General features: G+C 43.7%; 4 non-coding genes across 4 annotated transcripts; all 4 read right to left on the bottom strand.

Annotated features, from left to right (window-relative positions):
* Positions 1–353: 353 nt before the first annotated feature.
* On the bottom strand, positions 354–426 carry TRNAK-UUU (transfer RNA lysine (anticodon UUU)). The gene has a single exon. It is a non-coding gene; the product is annotated as a tRNA-Lys (tRNA).
* A 1,070-nt stretch (positions 427–1,496) lies between these two features.
* On the bottom strand, positions 1,497–1,568 carry TRNAM-CAU (transfer RNA methionine (anticodon CAU)). Its single transcript has one exon. It is a non-coding gene; the product is annotated as a tRNA-Met (tRNA).
* Positions 1,569–5,530: 3,962 nt separating this feature from the next.
* TRNAL-CAA (transfer RNA leucine (anticodon CAA)) lies at positions 5,531–5,638 on the bottom strand. The gene is made up of 2 exons: positions 5,601–5,638; positions 5,531–5,576 (listed from the first exon to the last, which is right to left on the bottom strand). It is a non-coding gene; the product is annotated as a tRNA-Leu (tRNA).
* Positions 5,639–11,949: 6,311 nt separating this feature from the next.
* On the bottom strand, positions 11,950–12,040 carry TRNAR-UCU (transfer RNA arginine (anticodon UCU)). The gene is given in 2 exon segments: positions 11,950–11,985; positions 12,004–12,040. It is a non-coding gene; the product is annotated as a tRNA-Arg (tRNA).
* Positions 12,041–17,011: the final 4,971 nt, after the last annotated feature.

Below are 17,011 nucleotides of genomic sequence, written 5' to 3'. Positions count from 1 at the left end.
ATATTATGAAACATTTTAAAAGGGGTAATATAAGCAAAAAAGTATAAAATAAAGACAATAAAGTACTATATAGCAGACATGATAGGATACAGCTGAAGCAATTCTCAGAAGAAAACTAAAAAAGTTAAATACGTCTATGAGTTGAAAAAAAAATAATATTAAAAATCAAGACTCTATCTCAGCATCTGACTTGGTTTCAGTTTCCAGAAAATGGACTCTGAGGCAGAGACCCACCACCCATTTTCTATTCTTGGCATTTAAGGTGGTGACTCATTTGATGTAAGGAAATGATATTAATGAAGACAAAGCAGAAGGTCAGGGTAGTGACCTTTCTCCATAAAACAAGCACTTTCCGCCTGGACAGGGACTTGAACCCTGGACCCTCAGATTAAAAGTCTGATGCTCTACCGACTGAGCTACCCAGGCTCATAAATAAAACCCACATTAAAGATTCTAAACTGCTAAGAAAGGCGAGTGAATGAGATTTTGAGGAATGTAGATTTTCCAGATAGAACCGACTCTTGGAGGTGAGCATCACATTCATCTGTTTGTTTGCTTGTTCTAGGTTATGACTCAAGGCAGGTGGTTCAATTCACCTTGCCCCCTTCCGTGTTTTCCCAGAGGTAGGGGTTCCTGGGATCTTAACGCCACAGTAAAAAATATATATATAAGCAAACAAATGGGACACACATTTCCAAGAATTACTTCTGTCGCGGGAAACGACCTCCCTCAAAATCTACTCGTCCAAGATTTTGGTACATGGCATTTTCAGCACGTCCACCTACCCCACGTTCCCTCCTTTCTGCTCTTTCTCTTCACTTTCTCGCCAGTCTCCTTCCCGCCGCTCTCTGTTCCTCTCCCCTCAGCTGCGCACCCCGCTTTGGCCACTTCAGCCTTTTCTCTGCCTGTGCTTCCCCCTTCACTGCCGAGAAGAACCGCTGGTGACGCACCGCCCTGCTTCCCCCAAACACCGGGAGGCCCCGTGCATCCTTGTGCTAGTCTCTTTCTTTAACTTCACATTTTATCTTGAATTTCACCCCTTAAAATGAGGAACAACCCGGTTGTTAGAATAGTGTTCGGGGATTCCAGAACGGGACTCCCCCACCCCTGCTGTTTACAAATTTATTTCTGAGTTGGAAATATTATTTCTTCTTCCCCGTGTTTTTAGAATATCCTTCCTGTATTCCCCTATTCGATCTTGGCTGCCACAACCAGATTGAGAGAAAGCGCGAGAAACCTTAGCAGCAGATATTAACTGCTCCAGGTATGTCCGAGTTGCCGTGGGACGTTCTTAAGCCACCACAGCAGAGAGACAGAGAAGCAGGGATAGAGTCACTGCTCCTAAAAGGAGATATAGACACAATTTTAATTGTGTTGTTTTGTTTCTTTTTTACGCAGTTTTATTGAGATATATTCACATACACAGTTTCATACTGCCTGTGTTTTTTGTGAGAAATGCTGAAATTGGGAGAAGACAGTACTGCAGCCTCAAAACTTAGCAGAGGATGGTTTCGATCCATCGACCTCTGGGTTATGGGCCCAGCACGCTCCCGCTGCGCCACTCTGCTATTCGTTTACCGTAGGACTTTAACACTTATTTAATTATCAAGTGTTAGGCAAGTTACCTTTTTCTATCCTGTTTCCTTTCCTCCCGTTTCCACCTGTCTCCTCTATCCTCCATCATCCTGGGCTCGCCCCAAATTTCCTTTCCAAAATTGTTGCCTTCAGGCCATCCCTAAGGTGTCTGAGCACCGGAGACTTAACTCGAGAACGTCGACGCGCTAAAACCCCTTCTCAGGGACTTGGCGCTCGCCCCTGAGCGCCTCCGATCCTGGTTTGTGGGGCTGGATTGAGAACTCAGGCTTCTCCGTCCGTCCCGCGGGGCACGTGCGGCCCCGTAGTCAGCACCCGCGGACGGCCCCGCGTCCCCGGCAGCGCCAGGACACCGCAGGGCCATCTCTCCGGGTCCCGAGCTACAAGCACGGGAAGCTGGCTTCGCGAAGGGGGAAGCAGCGGTTTCCTTCACGGCGAGACTAAATGTGCGCGCGGGTCTACGGACGGTGGGTAAGAAAACAGAGGTTCACGTCGCTCCTTAGTCATGGCTGTGCTCCGGTCTTTGTCAGCCAGTCCTGGTTCTTCCAGCCAAGGAACTGCCTGGATGTTTTAAAGCTTTTCTTTGGCGTCCTGACGAGTTAACACCCTTTCCCTCAACTTTCCTTGTTGCTCCTCTCTTCATTCTCCCTCCTGCCAAGCATCCTTGAAAAGTAATCACTGCTCCTTGGGCAAAGCTTATCTGATATCCTCTCCGGATCCACCAGCGTCATTTCTCCTTTTCTTCCTAGCAGCTGGCCTTATAGGTATCAAATCCCAGTGTGATCTTCCCTTGCCAGAAGCTTCGCTCATGCTGGAGTCCACGACCCACTGCCTGAGTCACTCATCTTCATGTCTCCGCTTCACCTCACGGCTATATGCAACATTCGAGTCTATGATTTGGATGACTCTCCTGTCTTGTCTACATCTTAGACAGAAAGTGCTAGTGGAAAGGTGTTACTTTTTTTCCCCAAGTTGCTAGAGTGATGAATTTCGGTGTTTTTTTGTTTCTGTTTTTGTTTGTTTTTCTCATGTATTTTATTTGTTTTTTCTTCTTTATTTTCTTTTAAATGTTACATTCAAAAAAATATGAAGTCCCCATATACCCCCCACCCCATCCACCCCATCCCTCCCACATCAACAACCTCTTCCATCATCATGGCACATCCACTACACCTGGCTAATACATTCTGAGGCACCGCTGCACCACATGGTCAGTGGTCCACATTGTAGTCCACACTCTGCCCAGTCCACCCAGTGGGCCACAACAGGACACACAACGTACAGCATCCATCCCTGCAGCACCATCCAGGACAACTCCAAATCCTGAAAATGCCCCCACACCATATCTCTTCTTCCACCTCCCTACCATCAGCAGCCGCCGTGGCCACCCTCCCCACATCACTACTACGAATTCTTCCCTTACTAATCCCAATAGCTCCCCAGCAAAACACCAGTAAGTCCACTCTAATCCATACTCTATTCCTCCATCCTGTGGACCCTGGGATGGTGATGTCCAGTCCCCCTCTACGTCAAGAGGGGATGCTCAGGAACCCTGAATCTCTGGACTGTCCGTATGATGGCCAGGCCCTCGGCCTCAGCAGACTTGTGGCTCCTATCCTCTGCTTTGTTGGACTTACCCTGGCCAGCTGACAGGGAGGTGAAGAAGATCAGCCACCACACAGGGAGCCAAGAGTGCCTACAGTGCAAGCAGGAGAATTGCACCCATCATCCATGTGGAAAGGTGTAACTTTCAAATGCGGTTCTACAAGGACAGGGTATCAATACTTCAGACCTCCTAAGGAACCAGAAACCACCATTGTCCAAAGGCACTGAGAAGGCCATTTGTTGAGATGACCCTGGTCACCAAGACGCTGACCCCAGAATGGCAGTGAGTTTTGCTGCCTAAAGCCCAACCTCTGAAATGCAGAATGAACCGTTTTCCAAGCTGTTCTTGCCTTCTCAATTCTCCTCTGAATTCTGCAGGATGCTGGTCACTCTTTTTCATCTTCTCTGATGCAGGATCCACGGTTCTTGTGTTGACCTCCTAAGACAGAAACCATCGTCATTATTTCCCTACTTGCTTCGCTCCCACTATTTCCCCAGCTGCACCAGTAGACTAAAACCCCCACCTTCCAAAAAACCCCACTTCAGATATCATAGACCAGTAACTTTCAGTCCTAAGTGAGCGCTCCTTCAGAAAATAGGAACCTGGAGTCTAAAACCTATTTACAAATAGGATCTTTGAAGATGCTTGGTTAGGATGAGGTCAAAGTGGATTGGGGTGGGCCTCATCCAATGTGACTGGTGTCCTGTAAGAAAGGGGAAGTGGGCACAGACGGACAGACCCCGGAGAGAACACCTTGTGGGGACTTAGGGGGAGACCATAGCCCAAGCACTGCCCACAGAGCACCAGAAGCTGCAGGGAGGCCCGGGAGGGTTTGGGCTACTGGCCCCAGAGTGGTGAAACCACACGTTTCTGTAGTTTTGAGTCATGCTGTTTGTGGTGCTTTGTTAGAGCAGCCCTAGGAAGAGCCCCAGAAACGCAGACAGCGAGCTAATGGCCCTGTGAAAACTGCTCAAGAGCTCAGAGCAGATGTTCTTCTCTACCAAGACCGACCTGCTTCCTCCCTGCAGGCGTTTTTTTAGCCTGGGCTCCAGGATATGCCACACGTATTTCATTTTCAGCATCTGCTCCTTACTGCTTCATCTTTAACGCCAGACCTATCTTTAAATTTCTGTGCAGCTGCTTTGATGTCTTCTTTAGAAGCCCCATGTTGCAGTTGCCATTCAGCTCCTGCTTGCAGCTTCTAAAAGAGCTGCAGACGACATTATCATCACAGAGGGAACAATGGCAGGATCTCTCCCACAAGGTTCTATGATTTAAGCCCCCAGCAGGGCAGCTTCACAGCCTGAGCCCATCGGGTCCACAGCTCACACCTTCCCTGCTCGGCCCCACGGGGGCCCTGCTCTTGGGGTTTAAGGCTCTGCAGTTGCTCTTCTGAGCTTCTGTTTTATCTTTCAACTTGTGTTTTGTGAGTCCAGTGGACTCACTGCAACTCAACAATAAATAGAGAACGCTTACAACTCAACAATAAAAAGACAACCCAATTAACAACTGGGCAAAAGTCTTGAATAGACATAGCTCCAAAGAAATATAAAAAATATCCAATAAACCGAAGAAAAAAGTGCTGAACACCATTGGCCATCAGGGAAATGCAACCAGGTAGCAATTCACATGCACTATTTTTTAAAATTGAAAATAAAAAGTTTTGGAGAGGATGGGGGAAATAGGAACTGTTGTACTTTAAGCAGGCATCAATAAGATATGGGGCCTACTGATCAATAAACACATAATTTCTCTCCATTTATTTATATTTTAATGTGTTTCAATAAAGTTTTATATAGACCTGTAAAAAATCTATACAGAAATACTCATTATTGCCAATGCTGCAAAAATAGACATCTTTACTTTTAAGACCATTAATCCATGTAGAACTCATACCCATGTAATTTTTATCTTCAAAAAACAAGAAAGGACATCTAAATTACTTTATTGTCAGAAGAAATCTCAAATCTAGCATTTAATTTAGTGTGTTTTAACAGTACTAGCATTTCTTTATTCTTGATGACCTAAAAATATTTTCACTACTACCCATTTCCCTCTGGGAGAGGGGTTTGAATACAAGTGAACTTGGAAATATCCTAGATTCTCTAATTCATGAATTTTATTTTATTTTATTTTATTTTATTTTTTTGCGTGGACAGTCTGGTTTGAGGTGTGAGATGGCTTTTTCTTTACTGCTGCTTCTCTGGGGATCCAGTGTTCCAAACACCCTGGAATCAGTGGTGGCCCAGAAGCCTTGGAGTAAAGAGGTTTGAACTCTGAGTTGTCCAAAGTGAAATTCTGATTGATGATAACCTGAGCAAAACAGAACTGTGTCAGAAGTGGGATTCGAACCCACGCCTCCATTCGGAGACCAGAAACCCCCGATGGTGGGAAGCGAGCGCTTGAGTCTGGCGCCTTAGACCACTCGGCCATCCTGACACGTGGGACTGATCTTTCTACAGTGTCACACAATAGACTCAGCTACAACAGAATTCACAGGAAAAATTAAAAACCTCATTTCTGTCATCTGTCGGACTGAGTGGCAGCTCTGAGCTCACTGACTGCGACCTGGAGAGTGAGAGTGAGCGTGTTTCCGCCGAGCTGAGCGATTCCCACGCGCTGAAGACGAGGCTGGGCGGGACACCGAGGGGCGCTTCTGCCCCGCCCCCTCCCGCCCTCCGGCCCCGCCCTCCCAGAGCCCGCCGGGCGCGCCCCTCCCCGCCGTGCCCCGCCGCCGGGTTCCTGCTGTTGGGCGCCCGGCGCCGCCGGCTGCTCGGCTTCTGACGTCCCCGCTCCTCCCCACCCCAGGCCGAGACTTCACGGCCTCCTGGAAACGCAGCCGCCTGCACCCCGCGGTGCAGCAGCCGCCTCTGGCCTCCGCGCTGCAGACTGCGCTGTACAGGGGAATCCCGCCGCCCCTCTCCAGCGTCCTCGGGGGCTTTTCAGTAAATATTCATTCCACCCACCTCGGCTGGCAGCCCCTGCTCCTAGAGATGTTTCATGTTATGACTGAAAAATATGTACAAATGATCGTGGAAATGAAATAAGACCCACTCCAGAAAAGAAACAGCTTTGTCAAATGATTATTCTAGGATGAAATGAGAAGCAGTTTAAAATTCCTGCAGAGAAGAGTATTACCACCTCTCTATAATTAGATTGTAAAGGCCTAAATGTGTATACAGCATACTTAAATTTGGGGAATTGTCATTTTTAAATCTGTGGTTTATTTATATGTATACATATTACCATGAAATTTAATGGGAAGCATCTCTTCTGTAAATTCCATTAACATTTATAGATTCTACTCATTTAAGAGGACTATATGTACAGAAACGTCAATTAGTGGAGAATGCTGCAAAATTGGCAGTGCATTTTTAAAAATATAAGCATATGTTGAATTTTTTTGCGCTAGTGTTTCTTATACCTGTTGAAAAGGAAAGTCTCAGGTCATGTATATTACTAAAAGGAAAGCTAAACAATGTAATGTGGGACTGTACCGTAGCAAAACCTCAAGTGAAGTATGAATATGGATAATATTGAATATGTAAGACTGTTTTTCTTTGAAATGGAACAAATACATATTAATGTTACAGGATGTGAATATCAGGCAAAAAAACAACGTTATGCGACCTGAAGGAAACCAACCACAAAGTACTACATATTTTATGATTATACTTTTATAAAAATGTAAGTATAAATCAATTTATAAAGACAGAATTGCATTACTGATTTTTTAAGGGCTGGGGTAGGATAGAGGGATTGAGAGGTGACTGCTAAGGAGTGTGGAGTTTTTTTCTTCTTTTGTGTAATGAAATTGTCCTAAAATGTTTTGTGGTGATGAATGCACAACACTGTGATTATACTAAAAGCCACTGATTTACGCTTTGGATGGAATGTATGGTATGTGAATATGTCAATAAAACTGCTTTAATAAAACAAAACCAAAAAATAAATATATAAAATGCCCCTCTAGTAAATACACATTTATCTACCTAATTGTTTCCAAATGCTACTTAAGTAATTTATTCAAACTATCTGTACTTTATTCGTGTTTTGGTTCAATTTCTGGCTATTACAAACCAAGTTTAGATGAGCACTCTGTCCATATATATTTGACCTTGTCAAAATGTTTCTCAGGATATTTCTCAACACGGAAATGTTGAATTAAAAAATATATACTTATTTACAATTTAGTTAAATAAAACCAACACTTTCAAAATATTGTCCCATTTTTCTACTCTCATCACTAGTACATGAGAATGCCCAGAAAACCATGATTTGAATAGATTGCATAGTATTCCAATTTAGGGATGTGTGAAATTTATTTGTTCAATTCTCTATTATGGTGTTTCCAGTGTTTTTCATTACTGTAAATACTGCTGTCATACACACTCTTGTACGTCCTTGTGTGTATTTCTCATTTTCCTAAGGTAAATTCCTTGACATGGAATTCCAGAGCCAAAAGTAAGAAATTTTCTTGACATTTGATAGTATTGCCAGCTTTAGGTCAATTTTAGAACTAATGGTTGTTTTCTTAAGGATTTACTTGATGCTGATTAAGAAAAAATTTTGTAATAATTAATACTGATTTTGCAAATTAAGACAAAGGGCCCTGGAATCACCTTTGCTTTTCCCTTTAACTAGTTCTTTTTAGCATTGTAGGCCCAAGATTCTATCCTTCCCCTTCACCCAAATTTTGATACGTTGTTTTTCGTTTTGTTTTAAAGATTTATTTCTCTCCCCTTCCCCCTCCGTTGTCTACTCTGTGTTCATTCACTGTGTGTTCTTCTGCGTCTGCTTGCATCCTGCTGTGTCAGTTCTGTATGTGTGGTGGTGGGCTCCGCTTTTTTCACCTGGGAGGCTCTCTTTGCTTACCACGGAGGTCAAGAGGCCCTAGGAATTGAACCCTGGACCCCCCATATGGTAGGCAGATGGAGACTCTAGCAGTTGAGCCACGTCTGCTTCCCTGATACGATGTTAAGTAGCAGATAAAAAATGTGCATGTATGTTTTTGTGTTTGAAAGTTAAATTTCTCTATATAGCAATGTGAATCATTAAACTAAAATGGCTCACTCATTTAAGGTAAAGGATGTCATTTCCATGCATGTCATTTCCATAATGACTAAGGAAATAAATTGCACTCAAGAAAATATAATCTTCCCCAAACTATTTAGGGAAAGTTCATTTCATGGAGACCAAGAAAAATGCAAAAAATTCCCCAGAGGGTTATTTTACTTAAATATATCACCTGATCAGTAGAAACATAAAATCAAAGTGCCTACAGCTTAAAATATTTCCTGTGTTTGACAGTTTGAAAGAATTGTTTTTTTAATTGATAAAAAAGAGAAACCAAATGAATAAAAACTGCTAAGTTTTGTTATAGGAAGTGTTTTTGATGATACCTAAAGATATTTTTGTCAAATATGTTTTCTTCATAAATCAATTTTATTGATACATTATTCATAATGTATACAGTCCATCCAAAGTGTTCCCCATGTTTTGAGTGAAAACCTAAGAAACCATTGCCTGACACAAGGTCCTGAAGATGCTCTCCTGTATTTCCTTCTAGGAATTATATACTTTTGGTTCTTATACTTAGGTCTTTGATTCATTTTAAGTTAATTTTTTTAATATTGTGTGAGTCCATCTTCATTTTTTTTGCATATGGATATCCAGTTTCCTCAGCACCACCTGTCAGAGGAACTATTATTTTCCCACCCAGTCAACTTGACACACTTGTCAAAAATCAATTGGCCATGACTATAGTTAACTATGTAAATAATAGGGGCATGGAAAAATATACCAAATGTATGGTGTAACTATGTATACCATAGTTAGTGGTAATAGTCTAATGATGTTCTCTCATAATCTGTAATGAATGTTCCACAACAATATAAGGTATAGTTGGAGGGGTGTTTTAAGAGGATTCTGTCTTATATCTTCATTCTTTTTCAAAAGCATTTTGCCTATTCAGGGCCTCTTATCCTTCCATATATATTTGATGTGTGGCTTTTCCATTTCTGCAAAGAAAGCTATTGGAATTTTTATTGGGATTTCATTGAATCTGTTAGTTGCTTTGGGTAGAATTGACATCAATATTTAATCTTTCAATCCATGAACATGGAATGGCCTTCCATTTATTTAGATCTTCTTTGATTTCTTAAATGTGTACTTTGGAAATGTTTAATCTTGATGCTAATACTGTATCTTTACCAAAATAGGCTTTGGTACTCTTATAAGGTCTGAAAATACAAACAATATGACTAAATCCTAAGAAGATTATTTGAAGCGGATAAAGGTTTCAAACTTATAATACACACAAAAATTGCCTATAAACTTAAATGAGAAACAGCAGACCAATTAGAAAGCAGGGAAAGGAGATTAACGTTAAGTTTATGGAAAAATTAACAACCATATCATGAAGTACTCAGAATTGCATCTATGAAAGATGCAAACTTAAACGATGTGCTGATACTTTACAACTATTAGACTGCTAAGCTCAGTAATGTCACAGGCGGGCAGAATTTTCAAATGTTCGCCTTTTTTTTCTGGAAATGTTGCATTCATTCTGGATAGCAATCTGTTTTCAATCAATCCAATTAATATATAGGCAAAACATATTTTCTTACTATTCTGTCTCTTGGGAAAAGGTCATACATATCCCTTAAGGGATGTATATGATGATGTGGGCAGAGTTTCTTGTGGCGACATCTTAGAGGGCAGCTTGTTGAGGGAATGAAGGCAAAACATGGTGGATGCAAACCATGGCGTATGGTCCACCATTTAAAGGACATAAATAAAATAATGACGATTATGGAAAAAGTCATAAGTGGAATGATATGTACATAAAATATACCTTATGTATTATATGTGCAAAACATCATTAGATATTCTGCAAGAAAATATCACAATAAAATTAAAACATTTATTACATTAGAATGGTGTCTTGTGTAAAAAAAATTAGTATACAGAATAAGATATGAAGATAAAAGGGAATCGATCAATTCGTCAACAGAGGGTACTTACACAGGCCCATTTATAGATGAGATAATCTAAAAATCTAATCAAAATATTATGAGAATTGATTCTCTTTGAGGTGCATATTTTTTAAAATTGAGAATTCTACTTATACCCATGAAGAAGTCATTGTTAGCAGGATTTCCTTTTAAAAATTAGAAAACCAGAACAAATACATGAAACAACCATTAGAAAATGCTTCAGAAGACAGACAATGCAAGATTGTGATCCCTAAGAGAAAAGAAACAGAAAAGATGAGCCCTATGATTGCATAGGGTCAAGACAATTTTGAATAAAAAGATAGTAATATTTACTACACTAGCTGTCAATATCAGCTAACTAAGAGCATGTGTTGTTGGTGCAGGAATAGACAAATAAAGCATGTAATGGAACAGAGAGCACAGAAATAATCCACACGTAAAGGTCTATTTAACATATGGGGGGAATTGTCATTGTAGCTTGCGTAGGGCACTGCAATTTACTGTGAAATATATACCGACATGAATTAGGGCCAGAGGTTACACAACCATTACAGCACATTTCACTGCCTCTCCTAACTAGACATGTGATTTTTATCATAAATTGTAGAGTGTAGTGACAATAAATAGTTCTTAACATGGATAATCACAACATTTGCTCATCATGGTGAAAGGATACGTTATTGGCAAAGTGTTGTACAAGGTGGTGGGGGGGAAATCCACCACGTCACAAGGCACCGTTTATTGAAAGCGTTTTGGGGGAATTTCTAAGTCAAGGCTCAGCGAGGGAAGGCAGGGGTTGACCAATCCTCCCTTTTTACCAGATGGAAGGCTGCCAGGTGCAGGGCCTGCTGGAAAGGCCTTTTATAACACAATGATGCAACCCATACTGTGTAACATATGTAATTTATGTAAAGATTGAAACAACTACATATGATAAACGATACCACTGCCAACAAATCTGGATGGAGATCACACATAAGAATACTGGAAACTTGGTGCCAGTGAAGGGAATTAAGGAAGAAGAATCCTAGGATGGAAAGGACGCTTATTTTTCTCTGTTCCAACAATTTAAGGGGAGGGAAGGTCTTTATTGATCTTAATTTGGAGCAAAGTCAATGTTAGGCACTCTCACCCACAATATTTCACCTAAAAGCAAATTAAACTTAAATTAAATCTTCAGAGCTGAGACCTTCCTGCTACCAATGAGCATTTTTGGTGTTGAGGGTGGGACTGGAACGGGTGCCCTGGGGTCTTGAGCTTCATCAGCTCCAAAACTGAGGCTTTTCCAAGTTGACGGCAGTAGGCATGAGGACAGTTTCGAACCCCGTCGGTACTCTACAAGCAGAAGCTGGGAAAACAGAAAATTGATCTACCCCAGGAAATTGTTTTTCATAAGAAACAGTTATCAGCATTCATTTGGATATTGAACGTTTACTGTGTGTGCATTGCCTGTTCCTTGCCTTTTCTATGGCCGTCGAGCACGAGCCGAGCGTGGCTGTGCACGATGAGGCTCTTAAATGTAAACAGCGGTTAGCAGAATTGAACCTCAGTGGGAAGAGGGTACCGTAAAGGAATTGGCGGACAGTGGGGGAAGCCCAATGCCCAGGAATCGAGAAATTACTGTCTAGGGATTCTCAGATTGTGAACGAAACGTCCTATTCCTAGAGATGGAGAAATTATTGACCACACAGATGAAAGGAGAAATTACTAGGAATGGAACTATTTCCTCTCTGAAAGACAAAAGGCAACACACGACTCTGGCGGGACTCGAACCCGCAACCTTTGAATTCCTTTAACTAGGTAAGTTAGAAGTCCAATGCGCTATCCATTGCGCTACAGAGCCCTCAAAATCTGCTTTACGCTTGTGCTCTTAAGATGGTATATCTTTTTAATCTTGAGGCACCATGTTTCATGAACCTCTATTGTCCTCCAGCACCATGAGAAGTCAAGGAACACAAAACCAAACAAGACAAGGCAAGGCAAGTCCCAGCCTGGAGCAGTTTCTGAGCCTCCCCGTGACTGCAGTCTCATCTCCGCGAGATAAAGAAGAGCCTGAGTAGGGATCCAAGACTTCTCCTCACTTAGTCCCACCTCTCCAGTCCCACACGCGGTGCCCTTCGCTGCACAAACTGGATTGTGAGGGGCTCCCAGCAGGCGCCCCATTTAACACTAACGCGGCCCCCCACCCCCTTTCCCGCAGCTCCCGTCTGCTTCTCTCTCGGGAGAGGAGAGCCCTACTTGTCCGCATCTGTGCTCTTCTTGAAAAACACGCTTCCGTGTGTGGTTTTGTCACTGGGGAAACACTGCCGTCGTCCCCTGGAGGGAGAGGTCGAGGTTTTCACTGCGTCCAGGTGCTTTTGGAAACGCACCTGGTTTCTAACTCAGGAGTCTCCTTTGGGGCTGCACGCCCCTGCCTTTGCTGCCGCTCCTCTCCGGGACGGTGGGGTCCAGGCCCGGTGAGCGCCTGTGTGCGGACGGGAGGAGAAGGGGGCGTCGAGGGGACGCGCGGGCGCGGGCTGAGGGGCGGCCCGGGAGCGCGGGGAGCGGAGCCCCGGGGCAGAGCTGCGAGGGGCGGCGGGGGAGCGCAGCGCGGCCCGGGCGCCGCGAGGCGGGCGTGATGGGCACGAGCCCCGCGTCCCCAGGGGAGCCCGACAGCCGCTGCCCCGCGCAGGTAACAGCGGTGAGCGCGGGCACGGAGATCCTCGGGCCCCGCCTCCCAAGCCGCGCGGCGTCCAAAGAGAAGATCCTGGAACGTGAGGAGTCCAGCACGAGCAGCGCAGAAACGCAGAGGCGAAGGCCGCCGTGTGGACTGGAGCTGCAGGGCCAGCCGCGTCAGCGGGCAGCGTGGTGCCCCCATCCCGGACCCTGAGACGCCGGGTCCCGAGGGCCGGCGGCCGCCCGTGCTCGCCCCGGCCCCCCCGGCCCTTCCCTGGCCTCGCCGCGCGTCCCCGCTGCCCCAAACCCTCACCCGGCGCCCGAGGGCCTGGGGGGCGCGAGGCGGCAGGCGGGTCTCGTCCGCGTCCGCTGCAGGGACCTGCTCCAGTCGGTTCCCGGGAGCTCAGGCTCTCTCCCTCCCACTCGGTGATTTTAGAGTTAAGGTAGAGGCAGCGCGCGCTTGAGAAGGGCTCCGGGCTCCTCCACGGCCTCTTGTCAGCATTCTAAGGGGCCCTCTAAGGCAGGGGCACCGAGCCAATGCCGAACTCCTTTCCAGGGCTCCCCTGTCCCCGTCGCCCCGCTGCTTCCTGCCTCAGTCTTTTTCATTTTCTCAAATTCTTCCCTTGCTTTCCTATATTCTCCCCTTCATTCTTCCTGCTGACCGAAGGAAAAGGATGGGAAGTAAAGAAATGGTACGTGTGAACCGTGGATAGTAAGAACTAGAGGGAACGTCTTCACCTTGATAACCACTTGGCAGCCACTGCTGAGAAATAAATGATCTATTTTTCATTTTAAACTTTTGTGAATGTGTCTGGTTTTCATCCACTGCTCGCTCTCCCTTCTGTAATGTAGTAACTCTCCCTACTTTTCCAGAGACTTTCTCTCCCCATTGGAATGAATCCTAGTGTCTTCTATCATCTATTACAGAATACTTATTTTCTGTGCCTGCAATAATTAGATGGTAGCTGAGTTTTTGGCTTTGTCTGTAATAATCGGGTCCTCCAGTATGCCACCTAAGATACTATTAAAAGGCAGAGTAGAAGACTAGTGATTGCGGATGACTGTTGACTGAGTGGGATATAGATAGGGTGGAGTTCAGACTCCATCCCTTAGGATCTGCTTAGCATTCAAGTTTAGTCTGCTTCTCTGGGCCTCTTTCTTCCACCTGTAATATGAGGATAATAAAACCTCGGGATTTTGGAAATACTAAGAAGAGAATAGACATATAAATTGACTAGAGACCAGGTGCCTTGAAGCACATATTTAGCAAATATTTGCCTTATATTTTCATTTACTGACTTGGCATTTAGGCCTCCTCATGGTTGGCTCTCTACATCCTTCTCCCTCTCTGCACCTTAAAAAATACCCTCATAAGTCCTTCACTCTGTGAAAAATTGTGTTTTGACCATTTTGTCCACTAACATCTTTTTAAATTTCCAAACCCACCTCTGTCATGCCTTCATTTTTTTGTTTTTTAATTGTCTTTTTTAGTATAAAAAGATAAACAGGTCATATAAAATGGTACATTAAGAAACATAAGAGGTTTCCATATACCCCACTCCCCACCCCACCCCTTTCCTCCCCCATCAACATTCCCTTCCATCAGTAAGGCACATTCATTGTATTTAGCGAATGCACCCTGGAGCACCGCCACACTGCATGGACCGTAGTTCACATTGTAGTTCATACCCTCCTCCAGCCCATCAAGTGGGTTATAGCAGGATATACAATGTCCTGGCATGTGTCCCTGCAGTATCATTCGGGACAACTACAAGTCCCAAAAATGCCCCATATCACACCTCTTCCTCCCTCTCCCTGCCCTCAGCAGCTCCTGGGGCCACTGTCTCCATATCAGTGATACAATTTCTTCCATTGCTAGAATCACAACAGTTCTACAGTAGAATACCAGCAAGTGCACTCCAATCCATATTATATTCCTCCTGTGGACTCTGGGATGGTTATGTCCACTCCACCTCCAAACTGAGAGGGGGCTTAGATCCCACATGGCTGATGGAAGTGATTCCCCTGCTTACAGTTGAAGACATTCTCAGTTCCCTGGTGTGGTGGTTGACCATTCTCACCTCCCTGTCAGATGACCTGGGTATGTCCAACGAGCTGGAGAATAGGAGTTGCAACTCTGCTGAGGCTCAGGACCCAGCTGGCACATGGTCAGTCCAGAGAATCAAGTCTCCTGATCATACACAAAACTCAGTGAACTCAGCGCCAATCACAGATTCAGTAAAAGTGACAGAAGAGGCATATATGGAGAGATCACATCTGAGTCCAACTCCATCACAATCAGGAGCACAAATTTCAAAGTAGGGCCCACTGGCAAGACAATGAGCTCCAGAGTCATCTGTCATGGCCATAGAACCTGTGTGTCTCCATATCCCTCGGGGGCATAAGTAGGTGGGGTTGTATCTACTTTGGCTGTCTCTGTGATCCTGCTGAGATGTGCAAAAGCGTGACCCTCTGATGGCCTCCCGACTCATTTTGAAGTCTCTTAGCCATATAAACTCATTTGTCTTTTCCATTTCTCCCTTTCATTCAAGGTCTTTTCTAGTTGCATCACCAGCTGGTCATGATAGTAATCCTTTGGTGCCAGGGAGGCTCATCCCCAGGAGTCATGTCCCACATTGGGGGGAAGCTAATGCATTTACATGCTTAGTTTGACTTAGAGAGTGGCCATATTTGAGCAACAGGGAGGCTCTCAGGAGGTAACTCTTAGGCACCCTACAGCTCTAGGCCTCATTGGAATTTCAAGCACACAGGCTCATAAACATAGTTGTCAGTATCTAGGGTCCATTCTTCTTCACTGGTCCTTGCCCTTGCACTTGGGGGATTGTTGCTGTTTCATTGGGGGATGTGACAGAGCTCCCCCAGATGGGAACTCAGCACTCCCTCATTTGTCATGTGTAACTCTATCCACTATGTCATGTCTTTAAGCTTTTGATGCCCTAGGCAGGAATTCACTCTCGCTCTCTTGAACCCACCAAAACTACTGTTAATGTCGATTATTTGATATCCCTTATAAGTTGACAAATTGAGTTAATAAGGTTGATGTTAATACTCATAATATTGGAAATAGAGAAGGGTAACCTTTGGCTAGGTCACTTAGGCTGGCCCTGACTCTCTGAGCTAGCTTTTATCTGTAGGAATGTTGAGGTAGAGATGATAAGGAGATGTTTATCTGTTCCTTCTGAGTTTCCTTATACATGACAAACTTCCTAATAGACAGTTTGTGTCCAAGATGTGTGAAATCAAATACACATTCTGGTTTTGTCCTAAATCTCATTCGTACTCCTACTCATCTTTAGTTCTGATGTTTTTCCTTTTTTTTTTTTTCAGAATGAAGTATCTCTGAGATCTGCTTGATCTCTGATCTTTCAAAGTACAAGTCACTTAGGAAGGTCAAATTGGGCTGCTAAAAATAATTAATTTAGATAACTGAGTCCATACACTATTCTTTTCTGATAATTTTAAATATTTCAATCACAAGAATCTCTTTTTGGGTGGAAAGCAATAAAATAGATTTGCTATTACTCTTACCTATGCAAGCAAAAGAAGTTTAGTTGTAAGGAGTCCTTAGCAATGAATAAGATGCCTCTGGGCATAAAGTAGTTTTTTGTTATTTAAGCAACTTGGTAAGCAGATATGTAGCAACCTTGAAAAACTAATGGTCAATGGAATGAAATATTTCTTTATACCTTATTTCCTTTTATCTCAGTAATATAAAAAAATCCACTTGAAGGGAGCTGTGTAGTTCAATTGGTTGATTGTTTGCTTCCCATGTACGAGGTCCCAGGTTGATTCCCTGATGCTTTCCTTAAAAAATTCACTTGAGAACGCATTTTCAAATAAGTGACTTGGTGCAGAGATGACCTGTTCTTGGTCCACCCAGCATCAAGAAACTTAGACATTGACCTAATCATTTTTATTATAAAGTCCTCTTGGCCATTTCTCTATCATTGGCTACTCTGGTCATATACCCTTATTATCAAAATACTTTGGTATTTTACTGTGTATATATACTGTGAAATCCAGATGGTTTGATATGGCAGAAACCCAAATAGTTTGGTGTGGCATTTTTCTGCAAAACTATGAAGATCTGTGTATTAATTAGAGTTCTACAGGGAAATAGAACCAACTGGAGACATCT

The sequence above is a fragment of the Dasypus novemcinctus genome, chromosome 22, assembly GCF_030445035.2.
Source record: "Dasypus novemcinctus isolate mDasNov1 chromosome 22, mDasNov1.1.hap2, whole genome shotgun sequence".
Classification (NCBI taxonomy): Eukaryota; Metazoa; Chordata; class Mammalia; order Cingulata; family Dasypodidae; genus Dasypus; species Dasypus novemcinctus.
This window is presented reverse-complemented; position numbering and strand designations above follow the sequence as displayed.